Source organism: Puma concolor, chromosome D1 (genome assembly GCF_028749965.1).
Source record: "Puma concolor isolate L17-30 chromosome D1, mPumCon1.1.hap2, whole genome shotgun sequence".
NCBI lineage: Eukaryota > Metazoa > Chordata > Mammalia > Carnivora > Felidae > Puma > Puma concolor.
In genome coordinates this window covers 37,202,921-37,220,652 of record NC_141676.1, presented here as the reverse complement: position 1 = coordinate 37,220,652, position 17,732 = coordinate 37,202,921, and positions in this window count along the sequence as shown.

Below are 17,732 nucleotides of genomic sequence, written 5' to 3'. Positions count from 1 at the left end.
AAATTGTACCAACGAAGGGAGAATCAGTGAAATGAGAATACAGATATTCCTTTTGGTATCTGTTTAGGTTATCTAGTACACACTGAATAGAGTGGACTCTGGGAGGTGCTATATAGAGGAGGCATAAGCCCAAATTAAATCTAGACCTTGAGGAAACATAATATATGGCACAAATACATTATCTTATATGATATTTTGTATTATATAGTGTATATCGTATTGCACTACGTTATCCTACGTATGATACAGTATATAATGATGCACGGGAGAAGATATGATGAAATGACTTAGGAAGCATCTGAATATATTGTATGGGATTTCTGAACAGATAGCAATTCATTTAAGCTTAAGGGGCAGAGGTGGGGTAAGTGACAACAAAGACACATGGAGATGGGGACACAAGGCAAAGGACTGCAGATACAGTGTATAGCAAAAGAAACAGGAAATGCAGGGCAGAGATAGGCAATCATGTGGCACGAATGTTAGGAGGCAAGCTTGAGGGCGGTGAGGTGGGACTGTGAAGCATTGGGGTCTGGATCAAAGAAGCCCTTGAACATCCTTATCTGGAAAGAAATTGGGAGTCAGACAATCTTTTGGAGGATTAGCCCCACAGAGCTCTGAAGGATGGTGCTTGGAAGGCATGAGAGAAGCCAGGAGTCTGACTCCCTGGGAGAGCAGCAGCACCGCCCCCCAAAGACTTACTGAGTGTGAGACACCATGAAAACTCTGAATGGGACAAGCCTCATAAATAGGATTCTGCTTTTTATTATCACTTTTCATTAGTTTTCTGAAACAAGAAAACCAGATTCTACAGACAAGTCAGTGTCAAATCTGTATCAACTCTGACTGGGAGAAAAAAATCAGTATCAAATCTGACGGTGGGGGCGGGGGAGAACAATAAAAAAAGGCCCATTGAGTCTGTAAGGCATTGGACAATGGGTTGTGTTTGACTTGGGTGGATTACTGATGTGTGTTTTTAAAAGATTTTATTCTGAAAGGGACAAAGCGTTCTCCTGAAAGACTGGCCTCCTTTCTTTCTAATTTTAGTCCCCCTTTTCTACTCTGCTATTATATTGCTCTAACTTTTAAAAGGAATATTTTACTAACTCTCCTCACACCAGGTAATTCTTTCATTGCCAGGACAGTTAGAAGGTCATTGCTATGTGCTCTTTTTCAATCAAAGAGTGACACCCAGACAAAAGTCCTCCCCCAGTACACTCCCATTGCTTGGCTGCACTGCCCCGGCTGAGCTGCAAATGTGTCTCCTATAACAGTTTAGCATTCCCCAGAACCTGTCAGGGGCACTGAGCAAGAGCGGGAGAAAGGCTTGCTGATATATTCATGGTCATTTATAACGTCGACAGCCATGCCGAGCAATGAGAGCTGAGGCATTTCTAAAACTAAAGAAATGTAAAAACGCTTGCCCTTAATCAGTGTGTCTCATGCTTTTGCATGCATTGTTTTAAGCAAACGATTTCATCTGAAAGCGTTCTATTCCTGACAGTACTCCTCTGGGAGAATGTTGAAAACTCTAAATCTCAAATCAAGTGTGAAATGTTGCACAATTTCTAATTACCGAGCTCCGTGGAAAGAGTAGATCCGATCGAATGTGACACCGGGGGACTTATGGCATGGCCTATTAGGAACACCTGTTGTCGGGCAAAGTGACATCTAAGATGCTGGCACAATCTCCCAATTAAGGTGGTTAAAGCTAGCTTAGGGTAAAGCCAATAAAATTCACAGTAAAACATGCTGTCAGCTGAAAGATAACTGCACAGAATGGGCCTTGGCGGGGGGGGGGGGGGGGGGGGGGTTGCTGTTTTTGTTTGTTTTGCTTTTTGAATTTCCTGCCAGCACAATTACCACACAGTTTATTTTCCCAATGGCTCCTTGTTAATCTACAGAGGGTGCAACAAGTATATTAAACTACAGCCATCCTTTGCTGACCTGGACGTGAATGAATACGGGCAGACGTTTGTTTCTCATGAAAGGACACTACGTCCTGAACAGCAGGTTTTCAAATCTCCTTAGTGAATATCTTGGAAATAAAAGTTTTAAATGCGGTTGCTGCCATTACTTTTTATTGCACAGGGTTCCTGCCTTCCCCTGAGCTCAGTCTGCTTTGTGGGTGTTACTGCGTTTGTCTTCACAGTATGGTGTGCAGTTGTAGGCTATTATTCTGGTTTTACAGATGTCAAAACAGACATGCCGGCAGGCTGTGACTTCCCCAAAATCACGAAACAGAACTGAAGCTGCCATTCGTTCCTGGACCTACTCAATTACCCATACATTTAAAGGAGACAGAGGAGGGTGCGAGGCAGTTAGAGAAGAGTCAGAAAAAGAAGATGGGTATAGTTTTTATTACCGACCATAATCTCTATTTTTACAGGCTCATTTAACCTTATTTGTCAGATCTGTGTATGGGAAGACTTAGGGCTTTGGGCTTCTGAATCCTGTACATCATCACAAAGCACATTAAAAGGCAGAGCCAGCATTTGAACCAAGCTGACTCTTGAGACTTTTCACTGCATTTTGAAGGTAAGTTTGTCATTACTCCCCATGGTTTGGTTTTCTTTATCCGTCAGAGGGGCTGCACAGAAACAACAGCTGTTGCTTAGATAAATGGGCTTTATTTCTTTATAGAAGTTAGGGATAAATCCTAGAAAGGCAACAGAGGCCAGGTAGAGGAAAAACAGAGGTTTGGGTATGGGCGAATGTGCGCATAAAGTGCACCTCTGCTCCTCACTAGGTGATAAAATCTTTTTATCAGGTACTTAATTTTTATCCCTCTCTGTTTTTCCATCTGAAAAGAGATACAAGCCTACCTATTTTGAGGAACTGACATAATAATAAAAGATAATGTGATTTTCTAGTACATTTACATGTCCAATAAATAGAAGCCATCATTATTTCATGTAGTTCAGATGCTTTCATCAATCAAAGAGGGGATGCCACAATTGAATCTTACATCTCCAGTCCATGTGAAATAGGGTAATAGAGATGCTAACACGTTGTTAGGAAAATATGTATCATGTGATCGATTTTAGAAAGCATTCCTATTGTAAAGTATTTCCTATTCCTAATTCTGTCTCCGTTTGCAATCTTACATTAGTAAGTCCTATGTTTTGAATTAAAATGATACATGTAAGATTTAATTACGGAATTAAATATATTTTAAATGGTAATTTAGTCTGAGAACCAAAGCCAGTGAAAATTTTTGTAAACATGAAGCAATCAGTAGCTACTAAATTCTATTTATCATGAGGTAAATGTGACAATGGAGCCATTAGAAATTAAAGTTCCATTAAAAAGTTCAATAACAATTAACTATCTCTTTCTCAATTGAAAACAAGCAATTAAACACTAATATTCAGTAAAGAAATGTAGATATTTTTATACTTAGCAGCTTTATTTGTAGGAAGATCATCACTTCTACTACAGCTAAAAAAGGCGAGGCAGAGTGTTCAAAGACGTGACTTCCAAGAATCTTACATTTTGCTAGCTTTTTACTCCTTACTTATTTGAAAGTGGTAAGGTGATTCTGCTATAAAAATTCTCCATAAAAATTTAATATTTTATAATGGAATACTGAATGTTAAGTACACTGAATTGGAGGGTAAGATTTTTTAGTTGTAAATCAAAAGCAAAAATAGAACAGTTTTGTTTGCACATAAACCAAATATCCTACAGATTGAAACATGGCCAATGTACCAAAATGTTAGAAGGTATTCAGCGTCATTTCACCCTCAATAGTTCAGCTGTGAACATTACTGCTGTCATTTAATACCCCAAATTTGTTTTAGAATTAAAAATGTTCAATTTGGGATTGGATGAACTGAACAGGCCTTTTTACAATAGCCATCATAAGCCAATTTGAAATTTCTTGAGACAATTGGTACAGCTCAGACCAAGGAAATAAGAGAAATTCTCTATCATCTAAAACTTCTTAGTGGCCCGATGTCTTTAAAAGTGAGCTACAGTGGTCTACTGAGACTCGCTTCAGGAAAATCAGAAGACCTTTAAAATAAGGCAACCCAAGCAAGAGTTGAGAAATTAGCCTTCTGAGTGCTTTTAAGTTCATTCTAAGCACTCATTAATTTATGGAATGCTTACTAGAGTCTGCCTCAGTGTAAACAGAGGCATTTGAAGTCCAAATCAGGATTTTGAACAGGAAGCTCATAACTTAGAGATCACAGAATCATTGATCCATGGGAACTTTGGAGATGATCTAGTCCAGTCCTCTTCAATTGAGAGAGGAGAACATTAAAGGTGTTAAAAACTTCAAAAAGTTTTTACATACATCAACTTACGCATTCTCAGAGCACCTTTTTCTATGTAGAGGCATAGACAATGGTCATGTCATTTTACAAAAAAGGGAAACAACTCACAGAAACTATCTCCTAGTTGGTCATTGGAAGAAATGAGCAACCCTGGGGAACTAAGGATACTAGGACCTTGAAGGCACCCACAGAAACTTCAGGAGTATCTGTAGAGATGAATGGTAACTGAGAATTACCAAAAGTCTATAGGACCATTTCCAAAGGAGATTCAGTTGGGATGTCCATTGGCCATAGCACTGTGAGCCCTACGGCTTTGGCAGGGGCCATTTAGCTACTAAAGTTGAGGAGCAGAATGAAATAAATGGGCAAGTGGCCAAGTTAATCACAAGCTAATCAGTGTCCAGGTGAATTTTAAGCACCAAGAGAGCTGAGCAGCCATATTCCCCACCAGTCAGAGGAAGAACCCAAATGATGGACTGCTTGCTACTGTGGATCCAGCAGAAGCCCAGGGAGGCTGAAAATGCCGTTATTATAAGAGGCTTGTAGCAAGACAAACACAGATGTGAGGTCAGGCTCTGCCTCTTTCTTCTGGCTTTGGATTTGGAGAAAATCACTTATTTCTCAGAGTCTGAGATTCTTCATAGTTTTGTCTCCAGAGAATTTGCTTTTTAAATAATATAATTCATGTTCAAAAGCTTTATTGCAGAGTGCTTAGAACGTAAGAGCTTGAAATAATAAAAAACCTATTGTTTTCGTTATTATTATTGTTTAAAATATACCCCTTAAGGGGCGCCTGGGTGACTCAGTTGGTTAAGAGTCCAACTCTTGATCTCAGTTCAGGTCATGATCTCATGGTTTGTGAGTTCAAGCCCCATGTTGGGCTCTGGAGCCTGCTTCGGATTCTCTCTCTCCCTCTTTCTGCCCCTGCCTCACTCTGTCTCTGTCTCTCTCAAAATAAATAAATAAACTTAAAAAAATAAAAAAAAATAAATAAAATATAAAATATACCCCTCGAGTCAAGAAGTTTTATTTATTTTTTTTGTTTTGTTTTGTTTCCCCAATCACCAGGCCTATAAGCAACATGATGACATCTGAACATGGAATAGGTGGATGGCAAAGGGGTGGGCAAAGGAGAATATATTCCTTACAACTTAGGTGACTAATCCAAATTATTGGAGACAGAATGGAAAGCAAGTTTCCTTCCTTCTAAGTCATTTATTCCCCTTTAATAAGCCATTAGAGTTTCACAAATTCTTTTTGCATTAAAAACAAAAAAAAGTCCCTTTGTTATTCTCAAAGCTGTATTTAAATTAACCCACAAATATCTATTAGAACATTCATATCTGTTATTTTGAATTTTATGGAAACTCTACCACTGCTTTTGGTAAAGTTGCTAATTCAGTTAAACAATGGGAGGCTCTCATGTCACTATTTTAATGCTCTGCCATGTTGAGGTTTGTAAATATTCATGCAGAAGAGCCACTCAGCATACTCAGTATTGTTGTCTTGACAGATAAATGCCTAGTCTTCAATTACAGGAGATTTTTCCCCCCTGAAGCAAGCATTACATTTGACTAAAGCATGAAAGAAAAATCAAGTTTGTAAACAGATTTACCAAAGGACATTTAAAAAAAATTTTAAAGCAAAAACTATACTTTTTTTGCCAAATAACACAGTATTTTTGGTTTTCCAACATATATGTCCTGATACTCCTGATCTTGATACAGCTTTTCCCTGCTCATGGCTCCTTTATCACATCTTACCAGAAAACTTATTAAGTCATTAATAAATTAGTTTTGACTGTTCTAGAATTTCAAATAAATGGAATCATACAATATGTACTTGTTTGTTTCAACTTCTTTCATTTAGCATATCTTGTGATATATACACACTACTACATGAATAAGTAGTTTTTCCCTTATTTCTGAGTAGCATCCCTTACACAGAATGATCGATTCGTTTATCCGTGAACCTTTCATGGGCATTTAGTTTGTTTTAGAGTTTTTGGTTATTACAAATGCAGCTTCTCTGAATATTCAGACACATGATTATTTTAAACACATTTTAGTTTTTATTAAGTAGGTATCTAAGAGTAGACGTATATGGTTGTAGGTTTGTTTGTTTTATAAGAAACGCTCAGACCAGTAGAATATTAATGGGTACCTAAAACTCATTTACTATAACTATGGTTGTCCAGGTAGCTATGGGCCTAAGTGGGAGAAAAGTGAATAAGTAACTTAACCATATTACATGGTAGAAGCCAGAGCAAACACTTTCACCAAGAAACCTGGTTTAAGTGTTCCCGCTATTAAATAACACACGATCCTGCCTCTAAAATAGACTCTCTACGTGCTCCCATGGTCATTGCAGCATTATTCACAATAGCCAAGACACGGAAACAACCTAACTGTCCATCAATGGATGAATAGATCATGAAAATGTAGTGTGTGCATGTACATTTATATATATGTGTGTATATATGTGTGTGTGTGTGTGTGTATGTGTATATACACACACACACATATATACACACAGACACACACACATATATATATATATACACTGAAATCCTCACATGTGTGACAACATGGATGAAATTTGTGGGTATTATTGTTAAGTGAAATAAATCAAAGACAAATTACTGTATGATCTCATTTATAGGTGGAATCTAAACAAATCAAACTCAGAAACAGAGAATAGATTGGTGGTTGCCTCCAGGGGCTCGGGCGTGGGAGAAATGAGGAGCTGTAGGTCAAAGTATACATACTTTCAATTACAAGAGGAATAGGTTCTGGGTGTTTAATATACAACATATTGTATACTTGAAATTTGTTAAGAGAGTTAATGTTCTCACCACACACACACACACACACACACACACACACACACACAAATGGTGACTACGTGAGGTGATGATATGTTAACTATCTTTATTGTGGTAATCATTTCACAATATGCAGATGTCGAATGATTATGTTATACACCTTAAAGTTACGTGGTGTTGTTTGTTAATTATATCTCAATAAAGCTGGACAAAAATTTAAAAATTAAAAAGAAGTACACTCTTTATAACAGTGTGAGAACAAAGCCTGTAGTAGAGTGAAGAATGAGGGGACAGATTAAAACCACATTTGTTCATTAGCTAAGAAATCACATTTTCAGCTGATTTTTCATTTAAACTGTAGAACATCTTAGTACTAGGCCTGTGCTGCTATGTACAGTCTAGGCACAGTTAGCAAATTCTTAAGGATGCCAACTCAAAGTTTGACTTTATTATGTTGGACACAAAGGAAAGCCAGTAAGCAAGAGAGGAGGATGGCCAAGATTTAGCTTCATAAGATTCTATGAAAGCATAGTTTGCACTGTCCTTCACACCATTACTTTCCCTTTCCCAACTCGGTCAGACCTGGAGACTGTCTACATAAGGTCAGCCTGCACAGATATTCTCTCCTCCCAATATAATTCTGTTGAGTGAATCCAGCTCAGGTTTGTATATCCCTTTACTCATTTGGAATTGAGAATGATTTGCCTAATTTGACCATTGTATAAGTAAACACACTCATAAGATATAAGGAAAGTATTAGAACTTTTTTACATCTTTTTTTGAAAGTTTATTTACTCTGAGAGAGAGAGAGAGAGAGAGAGAGAGACAGAGAGCTGGGGAAGAACAGAGATAGAATTCCAAGCAGGCCACACATGGAGTCCAATGTGGGGTTTGAACTTATGAACTGTGCAATCATAACCTGAGCCGAGATCATGACCTGAGCCAAAATCTCGAGTTGGATGCTTAACCACCAAGCCACCCAGATGCCTATGAACGTTTTTATATCTTTAACATGGGAGTGGTCATGCTGTTGTACTTGTCAAAACTCAGCTAACGAGCACTTTTCAATAAAAATGTAGAAAAAAATGATGTAATTTGGCATGAAAGTCAATTAGAGAAGCTTATTAAATTCTCTAGATTTGCCAGTAATCTGAATGATTACTGTATTGAATACATGTATTGAATAATTCATCAGCTGTTTATTACATTTAACCCTCCCCCAATTACTGGAAATTTTTTCTTTTCCTTTTTTATTTTGTAAAAGGATTAAATTTTTTCACCTGGGAGATGCCAGAAGTTTAATTGCAGTTTTATTAACATGAAGCTTTTGTTACTAGAAAGGGTTTTAGCTAACACTATGTTCTGTGCTCAAATTAAGGGACCTCACTACAGCATTAGGGTATTTATCATAAACCCTCAGTCTATTTATTTATTGGACAAGCAATGGCTAATTCTTTCCAGTATTGTAAGCCACAGATAGATGGGTATCTTGCTTCTAATTGTCTGATCTACTAATTTGAAACAAATAAAAAAGAGTTAAGTAATGCTGTTTTTAAGCTGAACCAGAATAATAAAATCTAAGGTAATTTCATTCTATGTAAGTGGACTGCTCTTCCAGAAATGTAAAAAAGAAAAAAAAAAAAAAAGATTAGTAAGATAAGTACATAAACATATGTAGAATATACTAAAACATAATTAAATATCAGGTGAAGGGGCGCCTGGGTGGCGCAGTCGGTTAAGCGTCCGACTTCAGCCAGGTCACGATCTCGCGATCCGTGAGTTCGAGCCCCGCGTCAGGCTCTGGGCTGATGGCTCAGAGCCTGGAGCCTGTTTCCGATTCTGTGTCTCCCTCTCTCTCTGCCCCTCCCCCGTTCATGCTCTGTCTCTCTCTGTCCCAAAAATAAATAAATGTTGAAAAAAAAAAAAATTTAAAAAAATAAATATCAGGTGAATGCATGATAACTTAAATTGTACTAAATAGAAATCATGTTACATTAACTAGGCTATCCTGTGCATCTGTTAATATTATACAATTTGACAATTTAAATAATCTGTCATGAATTCTTTTAAAATGCAAATTATTAATTTATCCATATTTTATATTAGTATAATGAATTGCTATGATAAGCATGGGATGATTCTAGCATAAAGGCTCTTGCAGTCTATTTTATAGGCAAAGCTGAATTTCATATATGAATAAAGCAAGAACTTACAACTGGCACTTAGAATCTGTCTATAAGGGGTGCCTGGGTGGTTCATCAGTTGAGCTTCTGACTTTGGCTCGGGTCATGATCTCATGATCTGTGAGTTCGAGCCCTGTGTCAGGCTGTGTGCTGACAGCTCAGAGCTTGGAGCCTGCTTCAGATTCTGTGTCTCCCTCTCTCTCACCCTCCCCCATTCATGCTCTCTCTCTGTCTCAAAAGTAAATAAACATTCAGAATTAAAAAAAAAAATCTGTCTTTAAGAATATAATACTCTTACCTGGACCAAAATACAAATTTTGTCAGTATTCGTGGTATAAGTTAATAAGCAGAATACATTATTCATTTTTAACATGTGTTTGAGATTAATTTAAAAAAAACAGGTTTTAGATTGGTGACATTCATTAACATACTTGCTTTATTTCTTTTGAAAGATAAAAGCATCTCAATAGATTTTCTAAACTGCCAGCTTCCTAAAAAACACAACTGATTCTTTTCTTAATGTATATGAGTTTATAGGTCAAAGAAAATAAAAGATAAATTAGAATAAATGTAAGCATCTAAAATTACCTTGCTCCTTGCAATTCTGCACAGAAAGGCTTACATCTCTATAAAAATGGGACAATGGAGATCAAAATAAATTAATTCATCTACAGTGGTCTTGAACTTGAATCAAGCACACAAAGGTAATTGTCTCCTACACCTACAGAACACATTTCTCACATCCTTAAAATTTCAACATGATGTTTTCAGTAGGGTTATGCGTGCCATATTATAAATGTTTTATAAGTTTGCAATTATAAGAAATAAAAAAAGACATTCTTCAGGTACATTATGTTCCCACCATGTTTTTATAAGATTTTCCTAATGGAACATTTAGTGTTTATTAAGTCCTACTACGAGCTATTCAAGTTTTTCATTTGTCTGAATCTCAGGAAATCCAGATGATGTGCCATAATATAGCAACTAAGAGCTCTAGATTAGACTTTGACAAACTTGGCCCTAAGTTCTAGGTCAGTCTTTTGGCAATTGAGGACTCAGATTTCTGTCAGAACCCCGACAGTCTCATGGAATCGCCACCCTAATCTGAAATGCCTACTTCCAAACCTCTGGGTAAGAAAAATAAAATCTGTTTTAAGCCACTGTTTTCCAGATTTGTTATCTGTGGCTAAATATGGTTATTAACTAATATGCTCATTGTGTCACTGTTGGTAGATTCTAATTCCATTCTGAACCTCCTTTTTATTCGTTCATAAAATAAGTATAGTAAATATTGAAAGAATAATCGTACTGAGTGTGCTGGAAGAAGTAAATGAGAACACACATCCAAAGTGATTAACCCAATTGTTGGCAGTGAATTTGCACTCAACAGATTGCAAATATTAAATTTATGTACTGTTTAAGAGGCAAGGCTTCCTTTTCTTGCCCCATCCATTTTCAGTGTTACATTTGAGAGAAACTATCAGCAGTCAAATACTTGAAGATGGAAACAATCTTGTGTCTTCACATCTCTTTGTATTTTTTAACTCTAACAATACAACAAATCAGGAATCATAGAAATCAATCCAAAATTGCTGTGAATCTATGCCCTTGAGAACTCTCCAGAGCAACACTGCTTACTCAAAATATAGAGAGGAACTGATGCTGTAAGGCTGGATGTAGTTAAACTTTAATGAAAGCAAAATGTGAGAAAATAAAGTACAATCAGATATTCCATACCTTATAAATGAATAAAGTTAGATGGTTTTATTTTTACAAGACTCTAAAAAGGCAGAAGTAATGTTAATTTAGACAGCTGAATTGTTTCCGATAAACAATGACTTGAGAGTAATTACCATAGCAAATGTGCTAATGATTTTGAAAAGATTATTCTAAGTAAAATCCATCTAACTGAGGAAATAAAAACACAAAGCATTAAATCTTAGATCCTTTTTAAAGTGAAGCATTACTTATTTACTGCTTTTAGGAGATTTTTCCTCAACAGAGCAATTAATTTTTCCTAATTTAATATATAATGAAGTTTCTTATGCATAATTATATTCCTTTCATTTACATTTCTAAGAAACCATTGAACTTCAAAATAAAAAGTTCATTACAATGCTAATATTTAACACTTCAAAAAAATCCCCCTGTGCAAGTAACTAAGTTAGTTGCTTGATTAATTCTATTTACCATATTCCTTTTCTGTTTCAACCATGCCATTTTTTCCCCCAGATTCATTCAAGAGCTTAATTCTCTATGATTTATTGGAAAAGCAACCATTTTTCTTGGTTTATCTGGTTGACTTGTTTTCATGTGTGAACTCTGCATTTTTTATTTTCCTGCTGTCAATTACTTCCAAAAAGCAATTTTTAAAGTTGTCCATCAGGCATAAACTGTGCAAAGGTATATTTTCCCCACCAAACCCTTCTGAAAATCTTCCACGTATCACCCATTACTTAAAGTCTAAAATATGTTCCTAAAATCTTTGTAATATAAGATGAAGGTATCAGATTATAGAATAAAGTTGTTCTAAATAAGAGCTGACTTGTTAGAGTTCTAAAATATCTAAAATAAAAGATTAGAGGATACTTTATATATTTTTGTATGTGTAAGTAGAATAATGGGATGGGAAAACTGATCCTCTCTTTAGGTTACATGGGGGTTCGTATATTTTATTTGTTCCTTTATTTAAAATATCCAGTGAATGTTAAATGCATACATAGCACTGTGATAAAATGAAGGAGGAGCCTATGCAGTATTTGAAAGCAAGGTCTCTACCCAATTCCTTGTTGTCTCCCCCAGCCTCCAAAATGATAAGGAAAGAGAAAGGAAACACACCAGATAGTAGAAAAGAAATGGAAGTAAAGGGAAAAAAGGATGGAAAGAAGAGAGAGAGTGTCTTGAGTTGATTAGAAGCATGGCCTATGGTAGAAAATAAGTTTATCTTCAAGGCCGGCTCTTGTACTTTAGATAAGTGTGTATTCCTGGGCCTCATTTTCCTCATCTAAATAATGGGAATAATATCATCCACTTCATAGAGTCCTGGGAGAATTAAATGAGATCATGTCTACAAAATATGTGGCAATACCTAATATTTGCCATATCTGGCAGACCCTATCAGACAAGTCATCAATTTGAAGTAGATTCTTTCTCATATCTTTGTGGACAGCTTGAATAAAGGAATCAAGATCAAGCTAATTTTATCTGAGTAAGTGATGAATTAAGTGAGCTCATAATTTGAAGTCCAAAAGAATTCACTGATATTACAGAAACAAATAATGAATGGCAATAGAGCAAGTAAAAATTCAAATATAGAATAAGGAAGAACTGGCTCCAGGAATTTAAAAAAACAAAAAACAAAAAACTGATAAATTAGGCCATGGAAGGCAAAGCTAAGTATAATTAGAAAGGAATACTAGATTCGAATATTTAATGATTCAGGTGTCAGTCTTTTTATTCTGTAATGAACAGTTCCTCCTTAGAATCCTGCGTCTTGCCTCAGCCACCTGGATTTAAAAAGGGTAAGTTAAAACTGGAAAAGGTGGAAGAATGAATAATAGAGATGGAATTAAACCCTTGTGAGTAAATGACAGAGTATTTTAAGCTCTTTGACTTTACAAAATGCTATAATGTGATATGATTAACAATTCTATCTTTGTTTCTCAGCAGTGAAGTGAGTTATCAAAGCAAAAATCTTATAAGACAAAATCAAACAAGCAAGATGGACTTTAGTCAAGGTAACTCTTGTAGGGAAGAGAGTCTAGCACTTTGAACTCTGTTGAAACAAAGGGAGGGGGCTCTAAGTGCTGGGGTGAGCTTGTGGAAAAGTACTGGAAGACATTAGGGGAGGTTGATCTATGGAATATGTGTAGCACATCCAGTTATTTCTCAGTTTGCAAATGCTTGTTCCTATGATTATGCCATCAGTGTTTGCTAATTAGTGCCTGAGGAAGTTGGGCTCTGACCCTCCCACAGATAGGGACACTACCTTCCTTGATATTTACATTTCAAAGAGATGGCCCCCATTCCAATATGAGTCCTGCTACCAACATTTCCCATGGAAAATAAAAAAAAAAAAAAAAAAAAAAGAGATGGCTCCCAGGTTCCTGAGAAAGACATTCTTGGGTTACAAAACTGGCAAGAAGCTCTACAAGAGATTGACATCTTAGATGGGCAATAAATAAATTAATTAATATAATATAATAATAATGTACAATTACAAGTTTTCTAAAGTAAATGCTCTTAGGAAAAAGGGAGGTTAGGGCCAATGTCAGGAGGAAGTCTGTCTAAAGTTTAGTCAAGCTGAGGGAAATGTGAAGCCAATCTTGGTCAGAGTATTTGTTTTCCAAGGCCATTATAAAGCAGCAAAATAAGGATATAAAAAGAAAAGAAAAAAAAGAGAAGAAAAGAAAATGGAAAACAAAACAAAACCAAACCAAAAGATTTCAAATAAAAAGAAGAGATTTTAGTTAGAATTAAGAATCACGAAATAAGTCATCACTTCCAGTGTATTGCAAGTATAAGAAAATATTGAAAAGTATAGTTTGGAGGAATTTATTTATGTTGTACCTATCCATGATGAGCATCTTCGTGAAGAAAAACTTTTTTTTTTCCCTAGATAGCTAACATTTATTGCTCCTCAATGATGGGAAGGTAGACCAATGGATCTCTCATTTTCTGCCTAATAGTTTCTTAAAAACACCAACCACCTTTAATTTAATAATCCTAAGAGAACGAACTAGTTGTGTGGTCAGTGCACTCATGAAACAGAGTAACTCTAAGACTAGAGTAGAAATTCAATTCTTAGTGTGGTAAAATGCAGCTTCCAGATAATAAGAATAGTTGATATTCCTTGAACATCCATGCTTGTCCCATAATGTGGTAGGATCATATGAAAATTTTATTAAAATTTACTTCATTAAAATTTAATCTTACAGGTTAAATTTACAGATTTCTCCTGTTATCATTGTCATTTTGCATGTTTTGTAATACAGTTTTACAAAAGGACACACATTGGTAAATTTGATGGGGAATTCAGTCAGTCAGAGAAGGGCAAATACTATATGATTTCACTCATATATGGAATTTAAGAAACAAAACAAATGAGCAAAGGGAAAAAGAGAGAGAGAGAGAGAGAGAGAGAGAGAGAGAGAGAGAGAGACAAACCCAGAAACGGACTCTTAACTGTAGAACTGATGATTATAAGATAGGAGGTGGGGGGGGGGATGGGGTGGGGAGGGATGGGGATTAAGGAAGGCACTTTTGATGAGCACTGGTGATGCAAATGTTGAGTTACTAAATTACACCTGCAACTAATATTACAGTGTATGTTAATTAACCTGAATTTAAATAAAAACTTAAAAAATAAAATAAAAAAGGATAATTTATCCTAATTAAGAAGAAAAAGAAAAAGATTTAGAACCAGAGTTCTTCTTCCCAATTGTATTATTATATGTTTGCCTCAGAACATAAAAAAAATAAAATAAAATAAAATAAAATAAAATAAAATAAAATAGAAAGAAAGAAAAAAGTAAAGCCTCTCTTTTGGAAATGGCAAATATTAACCTGTAGGATTAAATTTAAATTTAATTTAACAGAAAATTCTGTTTTCTACAAAAAATAAAAGACTCAATTATTTCTGACTTGTACTTTAGTGCAATGTATATAATATAATAAAATGAGGCAAGCCATTGGGTAAGGTTTGAAGTAAAAACATGATGCAGTTTGTATTTTAAAATGTACTTATAAAGAGAAAATAAGGCTTTATAAATTACAATATGAAAACCACTGAAATAATTCAGCTTGCTACATGGTATCTTTTAGTAATAAAGAAAATTCATAAAAGGTGAGAGAGAAATCATGATGAACTGATGCCTCTAGATGATTCGTTTGTTTCATTCCCCTGACAATTTTATATTGCTAGTGAAAATAATGTCCATTACACAACAGTGCAAATTCATATACATTGTCCTATTTACTACTTATGCTAATAAAAGATCATGTTGCAATAACCCACTCCAGATAGTTTAGGAAGAGTAGTATCACAACTCAATGTTCAGTCTTTTCCCCCTCCAAAAAGTGAAATGACTTACCCCAGGGGCATCTTCAGTTGAAATAGTCCTCATGTAAATGGCTTCTTAGAAATATTACAGAAGCAGTTATAGCACATCATTCTGTAAAGGAAGTCTGGGAGTAAATAGTATCCTACCAGTAACACTCTGGGGATTTCTATACATAATTGATGTTTATGGTCTTCAAAATCTGATGAAATCAATAGAATTTCCAGAGAGTCAGCAATTGCTCCTTCTCCAGAAAGTGGAATTTTTAAAAAATACAGTTGACACACAATGTTACATTAGTTTCAGGTGTACAACATAGTGACTCAAAAAGTTTATACATTATGCTATATTTATCACAAGTGTAGCTACCATCTGTCACCATACAACACTATGGTAAAATCACTGACTGTATTTCCTATGCTGTACCTTTTATTCCTACGATTTATTCCGTTTCTGCAACCTTGTATCTTCCACTTTCCTTCACCCATTTGAACTTCCAAATCTCATAGGCAAATAGTGAAAGGTGTGATAAAGGCAATTTTACAATTTTTCTAAGCCATTCCATGTGCATGTTGCTTTGTTTATGCCACTTATAAAATCTTTTATTGATTGATTGATTGATTGATTGAATATAAGGGATAGCCTGTACTGGAATCAAGTGCTCCTCGTTTTCTCTCACCTACAACTAGACCTCAGATTTTTTTTAACAGAATCGTCCTGGCAGGCAGTAGTAATCATTTATAGATGATATTTGAGTTGACATTTGTTTACTATATTAACATAATATTTCGGCAGGAGGGAACAGAAGAACACATTTTTATGATATGGGCACTTTTTTTCACAATAGGTTATAGAAGGAAATGGAGGAATACAGCAGATTAGAATTCAAGTTGGCTATACGCACAAAAGAACAAGGACAATAATGCTCAGCAGGACATTTCAAATATACTTTAATCATGATGTTCCATAGCCTCGGGGGGTACCAGTGAAGAGATTACTGTGTATGATAAACCAAAGGTCCTCAGAGCTGAAAAAGTTCTGAAGGTTACCTCCTCCAACTCTGTATCTGGTATATTTGTCTCTGTATCACCTTTAAAAGTGGATTTCAAGATTGTGCCTCAATATCTTTACAACTGAGAGAAGTTGTTTCCTAAAGGTAACTCGCCTTTATTTTAAAGCAGCTTCAATTATGACATTATTATTATTTTGTTTTTTTACTGCATAATCCTTAGGCATGGGCTTTCCAGACATTTGAACACAGGTGATTTTTTTCCTTATTTATTTTATAGTTAGCTCAACTGAATGTCTCCTCTTTTCATGTGATTTAACATCTTACATGGTTTCCTTATCTGCAAATGGAGAGGTTTGTGCTACATCCATATAGTTATTAGTTTTTGTTTACTTTTTAAGTAATGGAACTCTTTATATAAAACAAAAATCCCATGTGATATCCTTTTAAATAAAATTCAGACCAGAAGTGTTAACTTATGATTAGAGAGGGTGAAAAGCCTCAATTACTTGACTTCCCCTTCGGCCTTCTTGGAAGCCCTAGCTGGAAGTCCAGGGCTCTCTGGCAGGAACACTGAAAAATATTGCATGCAACTATGAAATTTATGTGTAGCTGAAAATATTAGTATAATTGCTCAAGGTGAATTATCTCTTTCCCCCTAGATGGCCTTCATAGGTGGTTCTGCGTCTGTTTGGCATTCTGGTCACTTTTTTGGACACACCCCAATGTGTCTCACTGCAGGATCGATCTTCAAATGCCTCATTTTAAAAACTCAACATTGAAATTGAATTTAATATATGTAAAACTGACTGTTTTGCTGGCTTTTAATAGAAAATAAATCAATTATAAGTGGTTTACCCCAACATAATTCAGATAAACACTGAAGATTTGATTATGTGAGCCATCATGGATGAAATATAACATTCCCTTCCTAGGCACAAGACTTCTCTCAAATAATATCTTAAAAATTCTAAGAAAAAACAATATTGCTGAAGCAGCTCACATGCCTGTATGATCTTCACATGTCATTAGATACTAAAATACCATCCATACCTAACCTTACATTTCAATAAGCAAAGTATATATAGGTGTGGGTGGTCACATTGATTTGTTTTCCCAATCTAATGCCTTATCTATCTAGAAATGGTCAAAAGAAAAATGAGTCACTTGGATGCAAGGCTCTGCTACTCTGCTCTCTTTGATTACACAGGACAGAGTCGTACCTTCTGGAGCAGCAATTTGAATTTTAATGTGCTTTAGGAATATGTAACTATGAAAATTATGTAACACTTAGAATACTGAAGAAAAATATTGTTTTTTTAGAGGTAAAATGAAACATTTTCATGCTCTTTTCTAAGAAATTTAAATCTCAACCAA